Source organism: Salmo salar, chromosome ssa04 (assembly GCF_905237065.1).
Source record: "Salmo salar chromosome ssa04, Ssal_v3.1, whole genome shotgun sequence".
NCBI classification, from domain to species: domain Eukaryota; kingdom Metazoa; phylum Chordata; class Actinopteri; order Salmoniformes; family Salmonidae; genus Salmo; species Salmo salar.
Genome location: NC_059445.1, coordinates 30,720,274 through 30,738,813, shown reverse-complemented (window position 1 = coordinate 30,738,813; position 18,540 = coordinate 30,720,274). Strand labels below are relative to the sequence as shown.

Here is an 18,540-nt window from a genome sequence, read left to right as displayed (position 1 = left end):
TCAGCCTCGAAACCTTAATGACTTGGAGAAGATCTGCAAAGAGGGGTGGGACAAAATCCCTCCTGAGAAGTGTGCAAACCTGGTGGCCAACTACAAGAAACGTCTGACCTCTGTGATTGCCAACAAGGGTTTTGCCACCAAGTACAATGTCATGTTTTGCAGAGGGGTCAAATACTTATTTCCCTCATTAAAATGCAAATCAATTTATAACATTTTTGACATTCGTTTTTCTGGATTTTTTTGTTGTTATTCTGTATATATATATATATATATATATATTGTGGCAAACCTCTTCAAAGTTAGGAGCGTTTGTCACAAATTAAGTGGGAAACTGTCACCAAAGTCAGCCCAGAATGAAAGTCCTTTCGAACATGACAGTACCTGTGTGTTTGTTCCGCTGTCCTGGTCCACCCAGGCCGCAAGTAAGGTCAAGGATAGCAGGGTTCGGTACACAAATCTGGTTCTCGGTAGGTCCAGGTCTAAATGCCAACAGGTAAGTCCAAAACAGTCCAGCTCGTACACGGTAAATCCAGCCAATGTAGATTGTCTCTTTCTCTATGGTTCATAGATCCTTCCCGCCCTCTCTCTCTCTTCCTGGTTTTTCTTGACCTTTTATCTGTGGGTCGGCTCCACCTTCTGAGGGTTCCCCTTGCTTCTGGGAATTGTAGTTTTGGCAGTCGGCCATTTTGTGATCTGTAGTTCTGATCGGGGTGGCCATTTTAGTGATCGGGCAGAGCCCGTTTATTAGTTCTGCCCTCACATATCTGCCATTTATCACTCGACCCCCTTCTTTGCCACACATCTCCCCCCCTAGATCCGACCCCCTAGGTCGGGCTACCGCAGCAAAATATGCGTGCATGTGGGATAACCCATCCACATTTCCCATTTCCTTTCCTGCTCTGTGTTTCAAGTCAAAGTGAAACGGTTGGAGACTCAAAAACCACCGCATCACCCGAGCGTTCTTCTCTTTAGCCCTATGCATCCAGGTGAGTGGTGCATGGTCACTGATGAGGGTGAAGTGGCGCCCCAGCAGGTAGTATTTCAGGCTTTCCAGAGCCCACTTTACTGCCAGCGCCTCTTTCTCAACAACTGAGTAGTTGGTTTCCCGTGGTTCCAGCTTCCTGCTTAAAAACAGGATGGGGTGTTCCACCCCTTCTACCTCTTGGGACAGCACTGCTCCCAAGCCGACCTCTGAAGCATCCGTCTGAACCACAAACTCTCTCTCAAAGTCTGGTACCACCAGCACTGGATTACTGCAGAGGGCCTCCTGTAATGTCCTAAATGCTTTGGTGGCCCTTTCATCCCACTTGACCATGTTTGGCCCTCTGGCTCTAGTCATGTCGGTGAGTGGGGCGGCCACTGTGGCATAACTTGGGATGAACTTCCGGTAGTACCCGGTCAGCCCTAGGAAGGCTCGAACCTGCTTCTTATTTACTGGTTTCGGCCATTCTCTAATTGCCTCCACCTTCTTACGTTGGGGTTTGATTAATCCTCTTCCCACTGTGTATCCCAGATACTCCGTTTCCTCTAACCCCACATAACACTTGGCAGGGTTCGCCGTGAGCCATGCCTTTCTAAGGGCGTCTAACACCGCCTGTACCCGGGGTAAGTGGGATTCCCAATCTGGGCTGTAGATCCCCACGTCATCTAAATAAGCTGCGGCGTATGTTTGGTGCGGTTTTAGGACCTTGTCCATGAGCCGTTGAAAGGTGGCTGGGGCCCCGTGTAGGCCGAATGGCATGACGGTGTATTGAAACAAACCGTCAGGGGTTGCAAAGGCTGTCTTTTCTTTGGCCCTGGGGGCCAGAGGAACTTGCCAGTACCCTTTTGTCAGGTCCAGGGTCGTAATGTACCGAGCTTTACCAATTTTCTCCAGTAGTTCGTCTACTCTGGGCATGGGGTAGGCATCAAACTTGGAGATTTCATTTACCTTCTGAAAGTCGTTACAGAACCGCAAAGACCCATCGGGCTTGGAGACCATCACAATTGGGCTAGACCACTCACTATGTGACTCTTCGATCACTCCAGCTGTCAACATTTTCTCCGTCTCTGCTCTAATCGCTGCCTGTCGAGCCTCGGGTACCCGATATGGCCTCATGCTCACTTTTCTCCCTGGTAGGGAAACGATATCATGAGCTGTAACCTCAGTTCGGCCGGGTACTTCTGAAAACACATCTCTGTTTTTCTGGATCAGGGTCTTTACTTCCTGTACTTGTGCTGGGGACAAAGTAGGTGAAATATTTACTTCAGCTGTCTCCTGAGTATATGTGGGGTACGTGACCATTAGTGTTTCTCTCTCTCTCCATGCTTTTAACAGGTTTATGTGATAGATCTGTTCCTGGGGCCGTCGACCTGGCTGTCGGATCCGATAATTAACTTCTCCTATTCTCTCCAGTACTTCATATGGTCCTTTCCATGTGGCTAGTAGTTTGCACTCTACCGTGGGGATCAGCACTAACACCTTATCTCCCGGTTGAAATTCCCTCAGGGTAGCCTGCCGGTTATAAGTGTGCCGCTGGTGCTCTTGTGCTTGTCTCATGTGCTCTCTGACGATGGGCATGACTGTGGCTATCCTGTTTTGCATTGCCGTGACGTGCTCTATGACACTAGTATACGGGGTGGATTGGTGTTCCCAGGTTTCCCGGGCGATGTCTAAGATTCCCCGGGGGTGCCTCCCATATACCAGCTCGAAGGGAGAAAACCCCAGCGAGGCTTGAGGAACCTCTCTAATGGCAAACATCAGATATGGCAACATGCAATCCCAGTTTTTCCCATCCTTGTCGATTACCTTCCTGAGCATTGACTTCAGGGTCCGGTTGAATCTCTCAACCAGCCCGTCCATCTGTGGATGGTAAACCGATGTCCTCAACTGTTTCACCTGCCACAATTTACAAAGGTCCGCCATAAGGCGGGACATAAAGGGGTCAGTAAGGATCTCCTTTGGGACCCCAACCCTGGTGAACAATAGCACTAGTTCCTTGGCGATATTTTTGGAAGCCATTGTCCGAAGGGGAATGGCTTCTGGGTAGCGAGTGGCATAATCTAGAATGACCAGAATGTATTGGTGCCCTCTGGCAGATTTGGGTAGTGGGCCCACTATGTCCATCGCTATCCTCTCAAATGGCGTTTCGATTATGGGGAGTGGCACTAACGGGCTTCTAAACGCTGGTCGGGGAGCTGTTACCTGGCACTCCGGGCACTCTCCACAATGCCGAGCCACTTCAGCCTGAATTCCTGGCCAGTAAAACCTCCTTACAATCCGGTCTCGGGTTTTATCGATACCAAGGTGTCCACCCAGAATGTGTCCATGAGCTAGATCCAGTACTGTCTTCCTGTACCGGGTGGGGACCAACAACTGTTCCACCACATCAACCCCTATTTTTGAGACTCTGTACACCAAACCATTTTTCATGATGAAGTGGGGAAAACTATTAGGCATCATCCTATCATTTATGGGAGTACCATCTACGACCTGCACGTCTGCTCTGGCTTGCTGCAGGGTTGGATCCTGGTGTTGGGCCGTCCCGAAATTAGTCATGGACCCTGCCAGGTCTGCTGGTTCTAGATAGTCGTCCTCTGGATTCAGATCGACCCCAGCCCCACTAGTACTGGGCTGTTCATTATCAACGAGGTTTGCCACTTCATCCTCATCCTCCCCTACTAGTACCTGTGAGGTTGGCTCCTGGGAGACTTCTTTTCTTGGCCTTGGTTGAAGGCCCCATGCTTCTTCCTGCTTGGTCAGGGTTGTTGGCTTCTCAAATATGCCATTCTTTTGACCTAACTTCGCAAAGTTAGGAAAGTATCTACCCAATATTACATCATATGGCATCTTTGGGACCACGCCGACCTCATAATCCAGCAGACCGTCCTCTGTTTTTATGCTCACTAATGCTGTGGGGTACAGACGGGTATCCCCATGAATGCACGTAACACTGATATCCTGACTTGTATCCAGTTTATGCGTCGGCACTAGGTTTGCAACGACAAGGGTTAGCATACTGCCGGAATCCAGTAGTGCTTCAACCTCCTTCCCTTCAACCTTCACCCTGCACATATGTTTGTTTCTTGATCTTTCAAGTACAGTGGTTACCACGGGACATGCATACCATATCTCATCTTCTTTTTCACCGAGGTTAGATTGCATTGGCTCTTCTTTAATAGGGCAGTAGGCTGCAATATGTCCCGGTCGATTACAATTGTAACAGATAATAGGGTTCCGGGGGGGGACCTCCTCGACCCCCAGTCCCGGTTTCCGTTTTTTCCCTTAGTGTCTCGGCCCGTTTCTGATTCTTTCCTCATGGCCCCACGCTGCTCTCCTCCCCCTCCCCCTGTTGTGACAGTCTTACCCTGTCCGCAGGTTCGCCCAGGCCTGGGGAATGGGAATCTTTCCTCCTGCGCCTGCTCAGCTGTTCCTGCCGTACAATACCGTTCAACCAGGCCCACGAGATGGTCGGCGGAAAGTACCTCGTTCTGGCCAACCCATCGTCGCACTTCTTGGGGTAGACCTCGCTGAAACTGGTTGAGTACGATGGTCTCGACGACCTCGGCGGACGAACGGGTCTCCGGTCGCAACCATTTCCGTGCCAGGTGAATCAAGTCGAACATCTGTGTTCGGGGGGGTTGTCCCGGTCTGTAGGACCACTGGTGGAAGCGGTGTGCCCTCACGGTATCGGTCACTCCCAGTCTAGTCAGAATCTCTCCCTTGAGTTTATCGTAATCCTGTGCATCCTTCAACTCCAGGTCGAAATATGCTTTTTGAGCGTCCCCTGCCAGGTATGGTGCCAGAAGCCCTGCCCATTCTTCTTTCGGCCACTTCTCCCTCTCTGCCGTCCTTTCGAAGGTGGTAAGATATGCTTCCACATCATCCTGCGCTGTCATTTTTTTAAGAAAATGATTGGCCCACCTTTGGGTATTTGCAGCTGGTAACTGAGCCCCAATTTGGTCCGCTATCCCTTTAGGCCTTCTCTTAACTCCCGGGTGTTTCTCTCTTGCTCTTCTCTGAGCAGCTGGTTGGTGCGGTGCTGGACCTGTAACGTGTCCTGATACATTCGCATTGCATCCTGATGAGCTATTTGTTGAGCTCTAGTTGCCTCTTGTTGGGCGGCCGCCACTTGTAACAGGGCCTGTATGGCTCCCTCCATACTCATTTTTCTGAAAAAAACTGTCCTAACCAAACAAAGCCACAAAAAAAAAAAAAAAAACCTGACTCCCCTTTGGAGTGCTAACTAAACTTTTTTTTTTTTAATTCCACCTAACCAGCGGTATGGTTAATCCAGTGCCCACACTCTCCACCACGTGTGGCAAACCTCTTCAAAGTTAGGAGCGTTTGTCACAAATTAAGTGGGAAACTGTCACCAAAGTCAGCCCAGAATGAAAGTCCTTTCAAACATGACAGTACCTGTGTGTGTGTTTCGCTGTCCTGGTCCACCCAGGCCGCAGGTAAGGTCAAGGATAGCAGGGTTCGGTACACAAATCTGGTTCTCGGTAGGTCTAGGTCTAAACGCCAACAGGTAAGTCCAAAACAGTCCAGCTCGTACACGGTAAATCCAGCCAATGTAGATTGTCTCTTTCTCTATGGTTCATAGATCCTTCCCGCCCTCTCTCTCTCTTCCTGGTTTTTCTTGACCTTTTATCTGTGGGTCGGCTCCACCTTCTGAGGGTTCCCCTTGCTTCTGGGAATTGTAGTTTTGGCAGTCGGCCATTTTGTGATCTGTAGTTCTGATCGGGGTGGCCATTTTAGTGATCGGGCAGAGCCCGTTTATTAGTTCTGCCCTCACATATCTGCCATTTATCACTCGACCCCCTTCTTTGCCACAATATATATATATATATATAAAACATTTTTTATATATTTACATTTACATTACATTTAAGTCATTTAGCAGACGCTCTTATCCAGAGCGACTTACAAATTGGTGCATTCACCTTATGATATCTAGTGGAACAACCACTTTACAATAGTGCATCAAATCTTTTAACCTGTTGGGTCTAGGGGGCAGCATTTGCACGTCTGGATAAAAAAAATGTACCCGATTTAATCTGGTTACTAATCCTACCCAGTAACTAGAATATGCATATACTTATTATATATGGATAGAAAACACTCTAAAGTTTCTAAAACTGTTTGAATGGTGTCTGTGAGTATAACAGAACTCATTTGGCAGGCAAAACCCTGAGACATTTTCTGACAGGAAGTGGATACCTGATGTGTTGTATTGACTTTAAACCTATCCCATTGAAAAACACAGGGGCTTAGGAATATTTTGGCACTTCCTATTGCTTCCACTAGATGTCACCAGCCTTTACAAAGTGTTTTGAGTCTTCTGGAGGGAGATCTGACCGAACAAGAGCCATGGAACGATGATGTCCCATTAGACACCTGGCGCGCGAGTTCATGTTGGGTACCCTCGTTCCAATACGTTATAAAAGAGTATGCATTCGTCCACCTTGAATATTATTCATGTTCTGGTTAAAAAAGGCCCTAATGATTTATGCTATACAACGTTTGACATGTTTGAACGAACGGAAATATATTTTTTCCCCTCGTTCATGACGAGAAGTCCGGCTGGCTTACATCATGTGCTAACGAGACGGAGATTTTTGGACATAAATGATGAGCTTTTTTGAACAAAACTACATTCGTTATGGACCTGTGATACCTGGAAGTGACATCTGATGAAGAGAATCAAAGGTAATGGATTATTTACATAGTATTTTCGATTTTAGATCTCCCCAACATGACGTCTAGTCTGTATCGCAACGCCGTATTTTTCTGGGCGCAGTGCTCAGATTATTGCAAAGTGTGATTTCCCAGTAAGGTTATTTTTAAATCTGGCAAGTTGATTGAGTTCAAGAGATGTAAATCTATAATTCTTTAAATGACAATATAATATTTTACCAATGTTTTCTAATTTTAATTATTTAATTTGTGACGCTGACTTGACTGCCGGTTATTGGAGGGAAACGATTTCCTCAACATCAATGCCATAGTAAAACGCTGTTTTTGGATATAAATATGAACTTGATAGAACTAAAAATGCATGCATTGTCTAACATAATGTCCTAGGAGTGTCATCTGATGGAGATTGTAAAAGGTTAGTGCATCATTTTAGCTGGTTTTATGGTTTTGGGGACCCTGTCTTTGACTTGACAAAACATTACACACAACTCTTGTAAATGTACTGTCCTAACATACTCTAAATTTATGCTTTCGCCGTAAAACCTTTTTGAAATCGTAAAACGTGGTTAGATTAAGGAGATGTTTATCTTTCAAATGGTGTAAAATAGTTGTATTTTTCAAAAATTTGAATTTTGACATTTATTTGGATTCAAATTTGCCGCTCTTGAAATGCACCTGCTGTTGATGGAGTGCACCACGGGTGGCACGCTAGCGTCCCACCTAGCCCCAAGAGGTTAAGGAGGGGGGGGTTAGAAGGATTACTTTATCCTATCCTAGGTATTCCTTAAAGAGGTGGGGTTTCAGGTGTCTCCGGAAGGTGGTGACTGACTCCGCTGTCCTGGCGTCGTGAGGGAGCTTGTTCCACCATTGGGGTGCCAGAGCAGCGAACAGTTTTGACTGGGCTGAGCGGGAACTGTGCTTCCTCAGAGGTAGGGGGGCCAGCAGGCCAGAGGTGGATGAACGCAGTGCCCTTGTTTGGGTGTAGGGCCTGATCAGAGCCTGAAGGTATGGAGGTGCCGTTCCCTTCACAGCTCCGTAGGCAATCACCATGGTCTTGTAGCGGATGCGAGCTTCAACTGGAAGCCAGTGGAGAAAGCGGAGGAGCGGGGTGACGTGAGAGAACTTGGGAAGGTTGAACACCAGACGGGCTGCGGCGTTCTGGATGAGTTGTAGGGGTTTAATGGCACAGGCAGGGAGCCCAGCCAACAGCGAGTTGCAGTAATCCAGACGGGAGATGACAAGTGCCTGGATTAGGACCTGCGCCGCTTCCTGTGTGAGGCAGGGTCGTACTCTGCGAATGTTGTAGAGCATGAACCTACAGGATCGGGTCACCGCCTTGATGTTAGTGGAGAATGACAGGGTGTTGTCCAGGATCACGCCAAGGTTCTTAGCACTCTGGGAGGAGGACACAAGGGAGTTGTCAACCGTGATGGCGAGATCATGGAACGGGCTGTCCTTCCCCAGGAGGAAGAGCAGCTCCGTCTTGCCGAGGTTTAGCTTGAGCTGGTGATCTGTCATCCACACTGATATGTCTGACAGACATGCAGAGATGCGATTCGCCGCCTGGTTATCAGAAGGGGGAAAGGAGAAGATGAATTGTGTGTCGTCTGCATAGCAATGATAGGAGAGACCATGTGAAGATATGACAGAGCCAAGTGACTTGGTGTATAGCGAGAATAGGAGATGGCCTAGAACAGAGCCCTGGGGGACACCAGTGGTGAGAGCGCATGGTGCGGAGACAGATTCTCGCCACGCCACCTGGTAGGAGCGACCTGTCAGGTAGGACGCAATCCAAGCGTGGGCCGCGCCGGAGATGCCCAACTCGGAGAGGGTGGAGAGGAGGATCTGATGGTTCACAGTATCAAAGGCAGCAGATAGGTCTAGAAGGATGAGAGCAGAGGAGAGAGAGTTAGCTTTAGCAGTGCGGAGAGCCTCCGTGACACAGAGAAGAGCAGTCTCAGTTGAATGCCCAGTCTTGAAACCTGACTGATTAGGATCAAGAAGGTCATTCTGAGAGAGATAGCAGGAGAGCTGGCCAAGGACGGCACGTTCAAGAGTTTTGGAGAGAAAAGAAAGAAGGGATACTGGTCTGTAGTTGTTGACATCGGAGGGATCGAGTGTAGGTTTTTTCAGAAGGGGTGCAACTCTCGCTCTCTTGAAGACGAAAGGGACGTAGCCAGCGGTCAAGGATGAGTTGATGAGCGAGGTGAGGAAGGGGAGAAGGTCTCCGGAAATGGTCTGGAGAAGAGAGGAGGGGATAGGGTCAGGTGGGCAGGTTGTTGGGCGGCCGGCCGTCACAAGACGCGAGATTTCATCTGGAGAGAGAGGGGAGAAAGAGGTCAAAGCACAGGGTAGGGCAGTGTGAGCAGGACCAGCGGTGTCGTTTGACTTAGCAAACGAGGATCGGATATCGTCAACCTTCTTTTCAAAATGGTTGACGAAGTCATCCGCAGAGAGGGAGGAGGGGGGGGAGGGGGAGGAGGATTCAGGAGGGAGGAGAAGGTAGCAAAGAGCTTCCTAGGGTTAGAGGCAGATGCTTGGAATTTAGAGTGGTAGAAAGTGGCTTTAGCAGCAGAGACAGAAGAGGAGAATGTAGAGAGGAGGGAGTGAAAGGATGCCAGGTCCGCAGTGAGGCGAGTTTTCCTCCATTTCCGCTCGGCTGCCCGGAGTCCTGTTCTGTGAGCTCGTAGTGAGTCGTCGAGCCACGGAGCAGGAGGGGAGGACCGAGCCGGCCTGGAGGATAGGGGACAGAGAAAATCAAAGGATGCAGAAAGGGACGAGAGGAGGGTTGAGGAGGCAGAATCAGGAGATAGGTTGGAGAAGGTTTGAGCAGAGGGAAGAGATGATAGGATGGAAGAGGAGAGAGTAGCGGGAGAGAGAGCGCGAAGGTTGGGACGGCGCAATACCATCCGAGTAGGGGCAGAGTGAGAAGTGTTGGATGAGAGCAAGAGGGAAAATGATACAAGGTAGTGGTCGGAGATTTGGAGGGGAGTTGCAATGCGATTAGTGGAAGAACAGCATCTAGTAAAGATGAGGTCAAGCGTATTGCCTGCCTTGTGAGTAGGGGGGGGGAAGGTGAGAGGGTGAGGTCAAAAGAGGAGAGGAGTGGAAAGAAGGAGGCAGAGAGGAATGAGTCAAAGGTAGACGTGGGGAGATTAAAGTCACCCAGAACTGTGAGAGGTGAGCCATCCTCAGGAAAGGAACTTATCAAGGCGTCAAGCTCATTGATGAACTCTCCAAGGGAACCTGGAGGGCGATAAATGATAAGGATGTTAAGCTTGAAAGGGCTGGTAACTGTGACAGCATGGAATTCAAATGAGGAGATAGACAGATGGGTCAGGGGAGAAAGAGAGAATGTCCACTTGGGAGAGATGAGGATTCCAGTGCCACCACCCCGCTGGCTCGATGCTCTAGGGGTATGCGAGAACACGTGGGCAGACGAAGAGAGAGCAGTAGGAGTAGCAGTGTTATCTGTGGTAATCCATGTTTCCGTCAGCGCCAGGAAGTCTAGGGACTGGAGGGTAGCATAGGCTGAGATGAACTCAGCCTTGTTGGCTGCAGACCGGCAGTTCCAGAGGCTGCCGGAGACCTGGAACTCCACGTGGGTCGTGCGCGCTGGGACCACCAGGTTAGAGTGGCAGCGGCCACGCGGTGTGATGCGTTTGTATGGCCTGTGCAGAGAGGAGAGAACAGGGATAGACAGACACATAGTTGACAAGCTACAGAAGTGTTGTTTCTTGTATTATTGTCTCTTGTGTCTTTAGAGAACTGTTTCACTTTGATATCCTTTTTCTTCTGTCCTGATTTTCTCTTTCTTTTCTTCTGTTAACTAGATATTCTTTGTTGTTCTTCGTTAGCTAGCTAGCTTCTTCCAAAAGAGTCCCTAGCAACTGCTTAGCAACTGGTAAACAATTCAGCTAGCTAAGATAACTACAATTTTATGAAAAATAGTTATTTTTCAAAAGCCTATCTTCTTTGTTTGTTGCTTGTTTTTTCTCCTATTCAGTCTTGCAGTTTTCTTTAGCTTTTTTCCGATGTACTTCACTCTAAAAAACATGTAAATTTCAATATTATACACAGTTAAAGTCGGAAGTTTACATATACTTAGGTTGGAGTCATTAAAACTTGTTTTTCAACCACTCCACAAATTTATTGTTAACAAACTATAGTTTTGGCAAGTCGGTTAGGACATTACTTTGTGCATGACAAGTAATTTTTCCAACAATTGTTTACAGACAGATAATTTCACTTATAATTCTCTGTATAACAATTCCAGTGGGTCAGAAGTTTACATACACTAAGTTGACTGTGCCTTTAAACAGCTTGGAAAATTCCAGAAAATGATGTCATGGCTTTAGAAGCTTCTGATAGGCTAATTAACTTCATTTGAGTCAATTGGAGGTGTACCTGTGGATGTATTTCAAGGCCTAACTTCAAACGCAGTGCCTCTTTGCTTGACAACATGGGAAAATCTAAAGAAATCAGCCAAGACCTCCACAAGTCTGGTTCATCCTTGGGAGCAATTTCCAAACGCCTGAAGGTACCACGTTCATCTGTACAAACAATAGTACGCAAGTATAAACACCATGGGACCACGCAGCCGTCATACCGCTCAGGAAGGAGACGCGTTCTGTCTCCTAGAGATGAACGTACTTTGGTGCGAAAAGTGCAAATCAATCCCAGAACAACAGCAAAGGACCTTGTGAAGATGCTGGAGGAAACAGGTACAAAAGTATCTATATCCACAGTAAAACAAGTCCTATATATCGACATAACCTGAAAGGCCGCTCATCAAGAAAGAAGCCACTGCTCCAAAACCGCCATAAAAAAGCCAGACTACATTTTGCAACTGCACATTGGGACAAAGATCGTACTTTTTGGAGAAATGTCCTCTGGTCTAATGAAACAAAAATAGGACTGTTTGGCCATAATGACCATCGTTATGTTTGGAGGAAAAAGGGGGAGGCTTGCAAGCCGAAGAACACCATCCCAGCCGTGAAGCACGAGGGTGGCAGCATCATGTTGTGGGGGTGCTTTGCTGTTTCAGTAGGGACTGGTGCACTTCACAAAATAGATGGCGTCATGAGGAAGGAGAATTATGTGGATATATTGAAGCAACATCTCAAGACATCAGTCAGGAAGTTAAAGCTTGGTCGCAAATGGGTCTTCCAAATGGACAATGACCCCAAGCATACTTCCAAAGTTGTGGCAAAATGGCTTAAGGACAACAAAGTCAAGGTATTGGACTGGCCATAACAAAGCCCTGACCTCAATCCTATAGAAAATGTCAGAACTGAAAAACGTGTGCGAGCAAGGAGGCCTACAAACCTGACTCAGTTACACCAGCTCTGACAGGAGGAATGGGCCAAAATTCACCTAACTTATTGTGGGAAGCTTGTGGAAGGCTACCCGAAAGGTTTGACCCAAGTTAAACAATTTAAAGGCAACGCTACCAAATACTAATTGAGTGTATGTAAACTTCTGACCCACTGGGAATGTGATGAAAGAAATAAAAGCTGAAATAAATAATTCTCTCTACTATTATTCTGACATTTCACATTCTTAAAATAAAGTGGTGATCCTAACTGACCTAAGATAGGGTCATTTTTACTAGGATTAAACGTCAGGAATTGTGAAAAACTGAGTTTAAATGTATTTGGCTCAGGTGTATGTAAACTTCCGACTTCAACTGTAGCTACCTCAATTACCTCGTACCCCTGCACATGAACTCAGTACCGGTACTCCCTGTATATAGCCACTGTCTATTTTTTTTTTTTTTAATCTTATCTTTAACTCTGCATTGTTGGAAATTGACCCGTATATAAGCATTTCACTTTTAGTCTACACGTGTTGTCAGCAAAGCATGGGACAAATAAAAATGTGATTTGATTTGATCAATGACAGATTTAAAGTCAGGCTTGACTTATGATTGGTCCATGCTTTTCCATGAGCTATGTGATTGGTCAAACTCAGTTTAAGGTCTGGGCTGAGGTAGAGATGAGTCTCCTGTGGTTTTCAGTTCAGAATTCTCTGATACAATCCGTTTTCTCCCGTCACTAGGGCCATCTCTGTAGAGCATTGGTATCCAGGACGTCGGTCACGGTCGACCACAAACTTCTTTCTAGTAGACCACATAAAAGTTTTCAAAATGTATGCACTAAAAATATATATTTTGGCAATTCACAGCGTTACCATCGAGTCTGCTTAAAAATAATGAGGTCCACAGTTCTGAAGCACAGTATGCTTTGCTTACAGGTTAGCGTCTTTCCCTAATATTACTGCAATATTTAAAAACTGCTTGATTGACATAAATTGGACCAACCCCCGGCACTAGAGTTGCTACATTTGTTTTCCAAACTGTCGCTACCATAGCAACCGTCTGCAGTTATTACATTTGCATTTCCATGCTTGCGAGACCTGAAACAGACCTGTAACACAATAGTTTTTGTTGTTCCAGTGGTAGTTGTTTTTTTCTATGAAGTTGCAGTAACATTTTTAATATGAGTGCTGGACCAAGCAGCAAGAAACCAAAAATCTACCACTTTCACAGTGAGATAATTTTTTCACCACAACAAATTCAAAATGTGTGTGACTGATCTCCCATTCAAACGTCGCTCTTGATAAGAAGGGAAATGTCGAGAGGCATTTCAAAACTGTTCACAAGAAATATGAAAGTGACTTTCAAGCTAAAAGTGAACTACGTAAGAGAAAAGTAAGAGTTGAAGTCTCAACTAGCTGCCCAACAATCGATCTTTACAAAGCCCAGCTCAAAATCAAAGGCAGCCACGATTGCATAATTCTGGGTGAGTTGCATACTAGCAAAGCACAAGAAACCGTTCCAGGATGGAGAAATAGTAGAGGTCTTTTTAGAGGCAACAGACTCATTGTTTGATGATGTAAAAAATAAATCAGAAATCATTTCCACTATTAAGGATGTTCACCTATCCAGAACTACCGTTACACGGCGCTGTGAAAGGATGTTCACCTATCCAGAACTACCGTTACACGGCGCTGTGAAAGGATGTTCAGCTATACAGAACTACCATTACACGGCGCTGTGAAAGGATGTTCCGCTATCCAGAACTACCGTTACACGGCGCTGTGAAAGGATGTTCACCTATCCAGAACTACCGTTACACGGCACTGTGAAAGGATGTTCACCTATCCAGAACTACTGTTACACGGCGCTGTGAAAGGACGGAGGAGGATTTGAGGGAGCATCTTAGAAAAGACAAATGAGTATAAATGTTTTTTTCACTTCAATTTGACTGGTCGACAGACGTGATCAACACATCTCAGTTGTGTATTTTCATCAGAATGGTGTTTGAAGATATGACTGCCAAAGAGGAACTGCTCACAATCATATCGCTGAAAGGAAAAACTCGAGGGGAGGACATTTTTGTGCCATTCAAGGACTTTTTTAATAGCCCTCAGTTACCCATTTACAAACTACAGATGGAGCACCAGCCATGACTGGCTGCATCAATGGGTTTATTGCCCTTTGCAAAGGTGATGACTTTCCAGACTTCCTCAATTATCACTGCATCCATCAACAAGCCTTGTGTGGTAAAATGCTGAATATGAAAGATGTCATGGATATCGCGCACAAAATCGTGAACTCGATTTGGGCCAGAAGTCTGCAGATCTCTTCAGGTCTCAACTGGAAGAAAGTGAAGCTGAACACAGACCTCTTGCAACACACAGATGTAAGGTGGCTTAGTAGAGGTACATGAAATCAAGGAATTTCTGGCCTCAAAAGATGCCGAATATGAGCAGTTGGAAGACAAAGTGTGGCTGTTAGATTTATATTTTTTGACCGATGTAACTTTTCGGCTGAATACACTCAATTTAAAGCTACAAGGAAAATACAAAAATATTGTTGAAATGATTAGCTATGTGACAGCTTTTAAACAAACATTGAAATTGCTGTCCTCACACTTGCAGTGACATGAACTGAGGAATTTCAAAAATATGTCATAACTCGAGTCAGGGAAAGGCACCTGCACTTTGTGACTGGTCAATACGTTGAACAGGTGAACAACATTATCGCAGACTTTGACCGATGCTTTCAAGACTTTGCAATCCTGGAACCTGTGGCAACATTTATGTGCTTTCTGCTTGGTGTGGAAGTTGATGTTGATGAAATTGCAACAAAAATTGCATAATTGTTTCACATGGAGACATCAGCCGTCAAGAGTGAAATTTTGACTCTGCAAAGCGACCTCTATATCAAATCGAGGGCATTGGGGGTACACTTTTGGAACCTTATTGTGGAGGAAAAATATCCAAAGATGAGAAAAGTTGCCATGTACTTGACAGCATTTTTTGGATCTATCTACCTTTGCGAGTCAGCATTTTAAGACATGAAAATCATCAAGTCAAAATAGCGGTCCACTCTAACAGATGATCACCTGGACACCTGCTTGAGGCTAGCAATCAGTAGCTACAACCCAGACCATGCTAAGCTAGCTGATAGCATGCAGTGCAAACCATCCAATCAATAATGTGGGGTGTAGACCGCGTTAGGATGCAGGGTGGAAAAAGTAGATCCTATGTAACTAAAGTCTGGGCACCCCTGCTGTACAGGTCTGAGGAGGATGCCCCCTGCTGGTCAGCCAGGGTATTTTCCTCTAAGGGAAAATACCAAAAACGTGAGCAGGTAAGTATTAGTACTCCATGACAGCTTGTAGCCTACTTACTAGGTAGTTACAGGGTAATTTAAAAAGTAAAAATATTACACATCAATTCAGGGTAATTGCTTACTGTCAGATTTCAATGTTGCAAATGACAAACAGGACAATGGACAGCTGAATTCCTTTATTTCTTTTAAACATTTTACTTTATATTTTCAATACATGACAGTCACCAACCACACAAATATTCAACATATACACAAAATACACACAAAAAAAACCACAGTGATGCCAAGGTCATTAAAAATAAAACATCCCAGATAAGAAAATATTGTCATTATATTTCCCGGTTCAAGCCCAGCACCCAACTCCTATTGTGTCTTCTCAAGGAATTTCAAAGACACTTCCAACACACATAGGACTTGTTCAAACTCCTCCAAAACTATTTTTCGTTCTAACTCCTTCAGGCTTTCTAACCTCTTGGTCTATGGGAGTTGCAGTGTGAACGACCAGACACTTAGCATTGTATAACATCATCCCACCTTGGTGATAGAGTGCAGTGAGGAAGCCCGGGTGGTCGTTACCATGGAACAGGGCCTTCTCGACCTCCATCTCTCTGCGGGACAGGGGTCGGCTGGCTGAGAAGCGATGTGGATTGACATGAGCTCTGCCCAAGACGCCATCTTGTCCTGGATCACTTGCAGACGCTGCTGCCGCACCCCGGGGGCACACACACCCACCCCATGACCCTGTAGGGTAGAACACACAACATGGCTGCCTGAAGCACACACCCCACGGCCCTGAACCACACACACACACACACAGCTGCCTACTTGACCATGCTGTTCAATGAGTCCAACAGGTAATACAGGTGGAATAATAATAGCATCCTTTTATCAGTGAGTATTGAAGTAAATAGAGTTGAGGAAAGTTACACCCTGATCTCTTCCAGTTTGGATGGATGCCTGAGTCAAAGAATCAATATCAGGCTACACCACCAGGATGTTTTTCATGTCTGACAACACACTCATAGTTGATCAGTCAATATCACTAACATTTTGACAATGTTTGGTTTAAATACAGGCTCTGTGTTCCTTCTCAGGAGGTGTAATTGATATCCACAACCACACACATTGTCTCTATACATAAAACATCTCGTCGTTACATCCAGCAGTATATCCAGCAGCTGGCAAAAAAAGTGGGCAAAACTGGTTAAAATGACATTATTACAATCTGGTTGTAGAGACATAATTTCAACCAGTTTGCCCACTGGGATGCAACAATCCCCTTCTCTTCACTTTTTGTACCTATTCTTCCTTATATGCGGCTGTCCAACTGTACTGTCCCTGGTAGTAAATGGCATAAATGATATAAATAAATAACATTCACCTTCTCAGTGTTTTAAGGCTGGTCTCTGGGGAACCACAGTTCTATCTCCAGGTCTGAGAGCCCCAACTCCCTAAGACTGGCCCGCTCCCTCCCCCTGTTCTGGTGAGCCCCAACTCCCTAAGACTGGCCCGCTCCCTCCCCCTGTTCTGGTGAGCCTGGAACTGGGATATACTCCTCACCCAGGCAGTCTGCTCCCCAAAGGCTTGTACAGTGCCACAGAGGCAAAACACTTCCTCTTGGCAACACATCTGGGACAACACATGAAAGGTCTAAAAGTCTAGTCTCTCTGAATGTGGTCTGAAAATACATAATGACATTTAGCAGTAATATTTAATAATTTAGTTATTATGCCTTGATCATTTCAGGTAAAACTCAAGAGTCAATCAGGTAAAACACGAGAGTTGAGGAATTCTTATCTTATTCTCTGACTTTCAGACATTGTTTAATTAACGGGTTGGGTTAAGTTAAATTGCCGAGTTCATGTGTCTAGACGTTGACAAATCATTGGCTGGCTGGCTGTCCTTAGGTGAACCTGTACTGGAATGCACAGGGGAATGTAGACCCTCCCCTGAGGTCAGTCCAGACATATAAGAATATGGAAATAGTGTGGCTGTTGCAACTTGCTATCGTAATGCTGTAGAAGAAAATAAAGTTGGATGAGGTGAGTTTCTCCTTTACTATGTAAAGCACTTTGAGCTTTAAGTTGGTAAACAAAAAAAGCGCTATAGAAATCCAAATCAAATGATTATTATTTAGTAGGAGTGTAGGCTATTGTATGTAAACTGTGTGGTTGATGCTATTGTAATTGTGTGTGTGTGGAGGCTCACCTGCCTATGTTGGAAGTCCGTGTCTAGCTGCTGTGGGAGGAGACTGTAGAGCGGTTTCTGTCCCGTTCCTCACACAAATTACAGGTCTTACTGTAACTAAAACACACACACACACACACACACACACACACACACACACACACACACACACACACACACACACACACACACACACACACACACTATGTGTTGGTGTCATACACATTACTCTATACATTTTCATTAAATATACAACTGTTTTTTGCAACCAACGTTAACGGTGCAGCTATCACTCACTGGAGTAGCTGACGTTAGCTAGCTAACGTTAGTGCATCGCATTCCAGCTACACAATGTTAGTAATGCAGGTGACAGACAGCTATTGGCAACAGGATTATATAAACACTTCATATATGCATATTATACAGCAAAATGAGGCAAATAAAACCGTAGTAAATCAATGTAATGTGAGCTTGTTAGCAGAGAATGTTGTTTACCGTCGCATGTTTCCGTTTCGTTCTCCTGTAGGAGTTTGGGACGCAGCGCGGAATTTTGGGAAATGTAGTGAAATTGTGCTAGCTCAATTTCACAAATTCCAGAGGCAATGATTGTTTAATCTATAATAATAGCATTTAAAGAGAGTTAATGAATGGAAGAGCATTTGAGGACAGAAGCCATTCCCACATAGCTATGCCTTATGTTTAGTGTACAAAGTCTACAAAGGTAGGTTAAGCCAGATCCTGAAATGTTTCAATTTGTTGTACTAAAAGGAAAAACCTTTGTTCAGTTATGTATTGTCAGCATTGACAGTAATATATTTGTTATAGCATTTAGCTGTTTAGCTGAAACCATACACTATGTGGTTGAAACATCTCTGTTGGATCAACACTCAGATCAAATCAAATTTAGCAGATTTATTGGGGATGTAGTGAAATGCTCGTTGATAGTTGTGAAGTGATAATTCACCTTAATGTCAAATTTTCCTTATAGTCATCTTATGAATACCTATAAAGTAGAGGATGAATAAGCTATACA

At 45.4% G+C, this 18,540-nt stretch overlaps 1 long non-coding RNA gene across 1 annotated transcript; it reads right to left on the bottom strand.

The window, feature by feature from the left end:
- Positions 1-15,481: 15,481 nt before the first annotated feature.
- LOC106602823 (uncharacterized) lies at positions 15,482-18,140 on the bottom strand. Its single transcript, XR_001328305.2, has 3 exons — positions 18,003-18,140; positions 17,529-17,624; positions 15,482-16,061 (listed from the first exon to the last, which is right to left on the bottom strand). It is a non-coding gene; the product is annotated as an uncharacterized lncRNA (long non-coding RNA).
- Between the last annotated feature and the right edge of the window lie 400 nt (positions 18,141-18,540).